Genomic DNA, 9,045 nt, shown 5'->3' on the forward strand with positions numbered 1-9,045 from the left:
GCTTGCAGCAGAAAAACAAAACAAAACAAAAACATTTAAAACCATCCAATATAAACAATACCCAATAAAACCACAATCCAAACAGAATAAAATCATCGACGCAAGATGGGTAAAGGGGAGAAGGTGAATGTTTACATCCTTTTTTTGAGCGGGGAGGGGGAGAGTTAAGAGATTTTAAACACAGGTGGTGCTCGGCCTACCGCCACAATGGCGAAACATTGGTTCGGTGAGTTTTGCCCCGTTTTACGACCATTGTTAAGTGAATCGCTGCGGTTGCGAAGTTAGTGGTGCGGCTGTTCAATGAATCTGGCTTCTCCCCCATTGATTTTGCTTGTCAGAAGGAGATAATGTGACCACGGGACGCTGCGACCGTCGTAAATATGAGTTAGTGGCCAAGCCTCTGAATTTTATTTTATTTATTTTTTTTGAGAAAATTTTATTGATTTTCTAATTTTACATTTAAATATTTGAAAAGCAAGGTGGCGGCTGAGTTGGTCAATAATTCAATAACATACAAATATCTCTAGTACAGATCTCAAACTATTCCCTTAAATATTTTCTCTCTTTTCCTCTTGGTGCTTGCTGTCTCGTATTTAAATTAATACAATTCTTATTCTATTGATTAAATAAAAATAACTTTCTTACGTTGATCAATCATTTTTAGTTTATACACATCCTAGTTGTTTTAACATTTCAATCTTTTTAGACAATCAATGTCCTGGTTAGTTTTTCCCAATTTTTTTCCCCCATGCATCTGAATTTTGATCACGTGACCACAGGGAAGGCTGCAACGGTCATATAGGTCACTTTTTTTCAGTGCCGTTGCAACTTTGAACGGTCACTAAACGAACTGTTGTGAGTTGTGCCTGTGTTCAGGTCTTTTTTGTTTTCCCCAGAACGGTGACACCATCCCAGCCCCAGATGTTAACTCTGCAGGCACCCAGCCCGGCATCTCTGCTCAACGCCAACCCCGTGCTCCAGCGGGCGCTTCTCCTGCAGCAAATGCAAGGTACAATCTCTTCCACACTTCCCCATCCCCACCCCCCCTTCCTTCAGCCCCGATCCAGACAGCACCTCGACCCAGGTTTTATGCAGGGAACCCAAGACGCTTGATTTCAATTGTTTTTTTTGGGGGGTGGGGGGCTATCTTCAATATCCAGTTTTAAGTCTGGAGAGTCAACGCAGTCCTAGGTTGCATTAATAGAGGGATAGAATTGAGATCACATGAAGTGTTAATACCGCTTTACAAGGCCTTGGAATACTGCATCCGGTTTTGGTCACCACGATGTAAAAAAGATTGTTGAGACTCCGGAAAGAGTGCAGAGAAGAGCAACAAAGATGATCAGGGGACTGGAGGCTAAAACAAATGAAGAACGGTTGCTAGAATTGGGTAGGTCTAGTTTAAGGAAGAGAAGGACGAGGGGGGACATGACAGCAGTGTTCCTATTCTTTTTTCTATTTTCTACTCTATTCTATTCTCTATCTTCTATTCTGTTCTGTTCTGTTCTATTATCTTCTATTATCTTCTATTTTCTATTCTATTCTATTCTATTCTGCATTCTATTCTATTCTGCATTCTATTCTATTCTATTCTATTTGTCAGAATCCAATTATGCTGTATTTCAATTCTAGCTACCGACTCTGAAAAAAGATCCATTTCTTACTCTTTGTGCATTCTGTCATATTACAAAAGGGGAGGAGGGAACAAGGGGTTTTATGACTCTCACTTCCTTCATTTAAACTACAAAGGACTGGATGTGATTCTCATCAAGAGGACTGACCATAATAATATGGCCATAGCCTTTCATCTACTATCTCTCTCAAGTCTCCCTTCTGCCAGCAGTGAGGAAAAGGGGGTGGAAATGTAATGCCTGGGATTGTCGCTGGAAGGAAGGTGGGGTGGGGGCTGCTTGGGAACACTTAAAACATTGAATGGCCCCTCAGATCCTGTCTAGAACGCCTGCAACCATCTTCTCTTAATAAAGATGCCTGTTGGAAGAGATATTCCAAGAGTTCTGTCTTCTTAAGATGTAAAGTGGGGTGGGTCCTTACATTATTCTATTCTATTCTATTCTGCATTCTATTCTTTTCTATTCTATTCTACTCTATTCTATTCTACTCTACTCTACTCTACTCTATTCTATTCTATTCTATTTTCTATTCTATTCTATTCTATTCTATTCTATTCTATTCTATTCTATTCTATTCTATTCCTATTCCATTCTATGCTATTCTATTCTGCATTCTATTCTATTCTTTTCTATTCTATTCTACTCTACTCTACTCTATTCTATTCTATTCTATTCTATTCTATTTTCTATTCTATTCTATTCTATTTTACGTTCTATTCTATTCTATTCTATTCTATTCTATTCTATTCTATTCTATTCTATTCTATTCTATTCTATTCTGCTCTATTCTGCTCTATTCTATTCTATTATTCTATTCCTATTCCATTCCATTCTATTCTATTCTATTCTATTCTATTCTGCATTCTATTCTATTCTATTCTATTCTTTTCTATTCTATTCTATTCTATATTCTATTCTATTCTATTCTATCCTATCTTCTATCTTCTATTCTACTCTACTCTTCTCTACTCTACTCTACTCTAATCTGTTCTGTTCTGTTCTGTTCTGTTCTATCTTCTATTTTTTATTCTATTCCTATTCCTATTCCTATTCCTATTCCTATTCTGTTCCATTCCAATTCTATTCTATTCTATTCTATTCTATTCTATTCTATTCTATTCTATTCTATTCTATTCTATTCTATTCTATTCTATCCTATCCTATCCTATCCTATTCTATTCAACTGTGGTGGGTTTGTTCGGTTTTGCCATAAAGTGTAGCCCACCTTGTAATTTCTAAAATCCTGATTTCTAGCTCAAATTTCCGTTGGCAAACGATCCAGAAGACCTGTGTGATTATCTGGCTCTCGTTTTGGGTTTCTCCCGTGTGTAACCTGCGAGGTTTGCAAGGAGCAAAACAGGATGGTCTTTGAGATCCTTTTTCAGTCCTTGGGGGTTAGGTAAGGTTTCCCCCACTGTGATCCGAACCCTGAGCCTCCTCTGGACACTGGTGGTTTACATTTCGAAACATCTGATGCTGAGACACTTGAGAAGAGAGCCTGTGGGTGAATAATTCAGGAGCTGCTCCACTGAGTAACTTTGAAATGGCTTCTCTGGCTCAGGCAGATGCTCTTCCTGCTACCCAGATATCTCTGTGGGTTGCAGATGCTACTCTTAAAAGAGTTTGGATGGAACTGCAATAAAACGAGAGAAAATGGGTTTGTTTTATTTTATCGATTGATCACAATTAGAATTCGTTGCTCCTGGTTCCGGATGCGATCTCCAGTTGTGTCCACCACACTCCAGTTTTCTTGCCAGTCTCCTGACCTTACTCATTATTATTATTTATTAGATTTTTTTTTAATAAGAGAGCTGGATGGGGTTGTGGAGGTCTTCTAGTCTAACCGCCTGCTCAGGCAGAAAGCCTTATACCATTTCAGACAAATGGATGTCCAGTCTCTTCTTAAAAACCTCCAGTGATGGAGCAGCCACAACTTCTAGTGGCAAGCTGTTCCACTGGTTAATTGTTCTCACTGTCAGGAAATTTCTTTTTAATTCCAGATTGCTTCTCTCCTTGATTAGTTTCCATCTATTGCTTCTTATCCTGCCTTCAGGGGCTTCGGAGAATAGCTTGACTCCCTCTTCTTTGGGGCAGCCCCTGAGATACTGGAACACCGCTCTCACGTCACACCTCGTCCTTCTTTTCATTATCCCGTCATTATTAATTTTATAAGTAACTCAAGGCAGAGAACACTCTTTAATACTCCTTCCTTCTCCTATTCTCCACGCAATAAACAAAGTCACCCAGCCGGCTTTCACCCCTAAGGCAGAACTACAATTCACCATTTCCTGGTTTCTAGGCTGGCACCTGAACCAGCTGCAGCAAACCCACTCTCGGTTCTGTTTCTGATGCCACCCTAAAAAAATCTTCTTTTTTTTTGCATTGTCTTGTCTGGGTTTGGGTAATTCCTGCCCAAGGCGATTGGTCCAAACACACCGAGGCCTCGGTTCTTAATTTAACTCCCCGGGTCCTGGGTTCGAAACACACCCTGAAATGGTAGCCGTGGCCACCGATTCCCTTCCTTCCCCCCCAATAACAACTCTTATCTGAATCCAGATTCAGTGCCAACTCGGGTTTTGTTAGAAAAATGCAGTTGTTATTATTATTATTAATTATTATTATTATTATTAATTATTATTATTATTATTATTATTATTATTATTATTATTATTATTATTTATTGAATTTATATACCGCCCTATCTCCCTTATGGGACTCAGGGCGGTGAACAGGCGATAATAAAAACCACGGCTGGAAATTCCTTGTAGTGGCAGGAAACGTGGGAAGCAGCCAGCCAGCCAGGTTTGGAAGGACCCCGAATCTTGTGCAATGTCTGATGTGCTTTTTTTTAATTCTTTCTTTCCTGGCTGTTTTTTTGGGGGGTGTTTGGGGGGGTCTTACAGGTAACCTGAGAGGCTTCAACGTGGCCACCGCTCCGGTGCTGCAGCAGTTCTTCCCTCAAGCAACTCGGCATTCCCTGCTGGGCCCCCCGCCCGTCTCCCTCAAGCCCCCCCACCTGGGCTTCCCGGCTCTCCCGTTTCACCGCCAGAGCCGGCCCTTTCGCAAGGTGAGTTTGCTCTTCAAAGTCCGGATCGCTTCCTTCCTTGCGTTTTAACGCCTCACCGATTCTCCCAGACGTTCGCCTGGAGACCCGCCCCGGTGGGAACAAACACCCCCTGCGAGGTAGGCAGGGTCGAGAGGGAGGCCCTTGGTTTTAGACCACGTTTCTGGTCGAAAACCAAACCATTTTAGCCTCTTGCGATCAATCGATGGATGGGTCGGTTGATTGAAATGGTCTAGGGTCATTCTAGGGGGGTTGGACTAGAGGACCTCCAGGGTCCCTTCTCAGTCTATTGTGATTGATTGATTGATTGATTGATTGATTGATTGAAATGGTTTAGGATCTCCTGCTTGAGCAGGGGGTTGGACTAGATGACCTCCAGGGTCCCTTCTCACTCTATTGTGATTGATTGATTGATTGAAATGGTCTAGGCCTAGAGTCTAATGCTTGAACATGGGGTTGGACTAGAAGACCTCTAGGGTCCCTTCTCACTCTATTGTGATTGATTGATTGATTGAAATGGTCTAGGGTCTCCTGCTTGAGCAGGGGGTTGGACTAGAAGACCTCCAGGGTCCCTTCCAGCTTGATTCTGATTGATTGATTGACTGATTGATTGAAATGGTCTAGGGTCTCCTGCTTGAGCAGGGCGTTGGACTAGAAGACCTCCAGGATCCCTTCCAGCTTGATTCTGATTGATTGATTGACTGACTGACTGATTGAAATGATCTAGGGTCTCCTGCCTGAGCAGCGGGCTGGACTAGAAGACCTCCAGGGTCCCTCCCAGTTCTATTCTGACGGTATTGTATCTGCTGGCCTAAGTTCAGGGAAAAATTGCAGTGAGAACCAGAATGAAACAGAACAGATTTCCACACTGAAAAAGGCAGGGGGGGGGGCGTTGAGGAGGTCTCAGCAAGGATTATTAAAATTTCTTTTCTGCTTTCCTGTTCCTGCTTCCTTCTTCTTTGCAGAAAGTTGGGGGGGGGGTTCCATTTTGTGACTTTGCAGAGTTCGCCCCATCCCCTTCGCCTCCCGCTCGCCCAACTGGAAGCCCCTTCTCTGACTTATTATTGTCCTTCCTCTGCTTTTCTGCCCCCTCCCCCAGAAGTAACCCCCAAAAGCGATGACTAAAAGCTCACTTGTCTTTTTTCTTTTTTTTAAACCCCCCCCCCTCTTTTATCCTGCAGGATTTCCCCAGGGTCTCGGAGCGGAAGCGAGAGGCAGACGGCGCCTCGTCCTCCGTCCAAGGCGAGGAAGGGGCTGCCCCAATGGGAAAGCAGCCCAGCTCTCCCCCTTCAGGTGGGGACCAGGCCTCTCTTGGGGGGGGCTCAAAAAGAGTCGGGGGTCTTCAGAGGCTGGTTGGGCTGGCCAATGAGATACCGGACGAGGAAGGAAACCTTTGGGCCCCAGACGGAGCGGGAAGAGGCGTTGCAGATCCCCGCGGTCACGTGATCAAAAAACCGGAGGCTCGGCAACTGGCATGTACTTACGACGGTTGCAGGGTCACGTGATTCCCCTTTGGTGACTCTGTTCAAGCAAAGGGGGAGCCAGATTTACTTAACAATCCTGTCCCTGACTTAACGACCGGAATGTTTCACTTAACAACTGTGGCAAAGCAAGGTCGTAAAGTGGGACAAAACCCACCTAGCAACTTGGCGATGGAGGTTTGGGCTGGTCAGTTGAGGACTCCCTGCAAATCTCTTTTTCTCCTTTACAGAGACCCCCCTGGACTCTTCTCTAGAGGGCGAACCCCCCGCTAAGCTGCCCCGAAGGTAATAACTATTCCTGCAAGGGTCGTCTGAACCTTCCTTGCTTCCTGGGAGTCCCTCCCTCTAGTTCTGCCTGCCCCTCCCTTTATCCCCTGTTGCTTGTGTGGACACTGAGAGCTTCTGCACTGGAGACCAATTGCTTGTGTGTCCAGTCACAGTTGGCCAATAAAAGAATTCTATTCTATTTCTTACTCTATTCTGTCCTGTTCTATTTCTTAGTCTATTTCTTATTCTGTTCTATTCTATTTTCTTCTACTCTATTCTATTTTCTTACATTCTACTCTGTTCTGTTCTGTTTCTTAGTCTATTTCTTATTCTATTCTGTTTTCTTATATTCTACTCTATTTTCTTACATTCTACTCTGTTCTGTTCTATTTCTTAGTCTATTTCTTAGTCTATTCTATTCTGTTTTCTTATATTCTACTCTGTTCTCTTCTATTTCTTAGTCTATTTCTTATTCTATTCTATTCTGTTTTCTTATATTCTACTCTGTTCTATTTTCTTCCATTCTATTCTATTCTATTCTGTTGTGTTCTGTTCTGTTCTATTTCTTAGTCTATTCTATTCTATTTTCTTACATTCTACTCCGTTCTGTTCTATTTCTTATTCTATTTCTTATTCTATTCTATTCTATTCTATTCTATTCTATTCTATTCTATTCTATTCTATTCTATTCTATTCTTATATTCTACTCTGCTCTACTCTACTCTACTATCTTAGTTCTATTCTATTTTCTATCCTTATCCTAACCTATCCTATCCTGTCCTTATCCTATCCTTGTCCCGTCCTGTCCTCTTCTATCCCATCCTTTATTCTTATTCCTATTATTTTCCTCATCCTGCTAGGGAAGCAGAGATCTCCAGCTCCGAAGAGGCATCTGGATTTCCTCAAACCGGAGATGCTCAGACAGGAGGGGACGCCCCCTTCGTGGCAACAGGTAAGGATGGACCACGATTGCTGCCTTTTGGGGTCGCCTGACCCGCTCTAGAGCAACCTTCCAAGCCGGCTTCCAGCAAGCAAAGCCAATGGGGGTGGGGGAAAAGCTGGAACCGCCTGACTCGTTTAATGACCGTGGCTAAAAGGTCTATCAAATCATGCAAGTGGCGACTCCCCTCACGATTGCATCGCTTAGCCGTGGAAATTCTGGTTTCAATTGTCGTCGTAAGTCGAGGACTATCAATACAGGGAGTCCTCGACTTAACAACGGTTTCGCGACCGTTCGAAGCGACCACAGCGTTGAAAAAAGGGACTTATGGCCGTTTTCCACACTTACGACCGTTGCGGTGTCCCCCAGGGTCACGTGTTTGGAATTCAGACACTTGGGGCAGATGACTCATAGTTATGACCATTGCAGCATCCCTGGGGGTGGGGGGGTTGTCACGGGATCCCCTTTTGCGACCTCCCAGCAAGCAAAGTCAACGGGGAAGCGAGATTCGCTTAGCGACCGTTTTACTAACTTACCAAGTGCAGGGATTCCCTTAACAACGGTGGCAAGAGTAAAATGGAGCACAACTCACTTAAGCAATGTCTCCCTTAGCAACAGAAAAGGTTGGGCTCAATTGTGGCCATGAGGACTAGAAGATCTACAGCCGGGGTGAAGGTAAAAAACGCGAGCGCTGACGTGCTAAAAAGGAATAAAGTCAGATACTCTTACGAGTGTTTTGGGTCCCCCCTAGAAAAAGGAATAAATGCTTGGCTGGAGGCAAAAGGCCAAATCTTTCCTGTGCAGAGCAGCGGCTGGACTTGATGACCTCCAGGGACCCTCCCAACTTTCTACAGCTCTCATGAGAAGGGCTCCCGAAGGCCATGCAGTCTGGCCCCCCATTTGGCGCAGGGAAGGTTCAATAATAGGCAGCCAAGGAGAGACTCCGGCTTCCCTTCTTCCCTTCTCCGAGGACCCGAGTTCGAATCCAAACCCCAGACTTCCCCATCGTCTCTGTTTCCTAGACGCTGACGCTGGGGAAGGGGACGTCACCGCTGAGGAGGCTGAGGAGGAGGGCTTTGAAGAGGGGGAGAAGACTTCAGAGGTGAGCCCAAAAGGGTGGGGGAGGGGGAGGAAGGAAAGGAAGGAAGGGAGGGAGGGAGGGAAAGGAAAAAGAGAGATAGAGATGAGAGAAGGAAAGAAGATATGGAAAATATTCTGACAAGAAAGGGAGGGAGGGAGGGAGGAAAGAAGGAAGGAAGGAAGGACGGAAGGAAGGAAGGAAGGGGAAAAAGAGATAAGAGATAAGGAAGATATGGAAAATATTCTGAGGAGGAAGGAAGGAAGGAAAAAGATAGATATAGATATAAAGGAAGATATGGAAAATATGAGAAGGGAGGGAAGGAAGGAAGAGGAAAAAGAGATAGAGATATAAAGAAGGAAGATATGGAAAATATTCTGAGGAGGGAGGAAAGGAAGGAAGGAAGGAAGGAAGGAAAAAGATAGAGATAGAGAATAAAGAAGGAAGATATGGAAAATATTCTGAGGAGGGAGGGACGGAAGGAAGGAAGGAAAAAGAGATAGAGATAAAGAAGGAAGATATGGAAAATATTCTGAGAAGGGAGGGACGGAAGGAAGGAAGGCAGGAAGCAAGGAAGGAAGGAA

The sequence above is a fragment of the Protobothrops mucrosquamatus genome, unplaced genomic scaffold, assembly GCF_001527695.2.
Source record: "Protobothrops mucrosquamatus isolate PMUCROS unplaced genomic scaffold, P.Mucros_1.0 scaffold2551, whole genome shotgun sequence".
NCBI lineage: Eukaryota > Metazoa > Chordata > Lepidosauria > Squamata > Viperidae > Protobothrops > Protobothrops mucrosquamatus.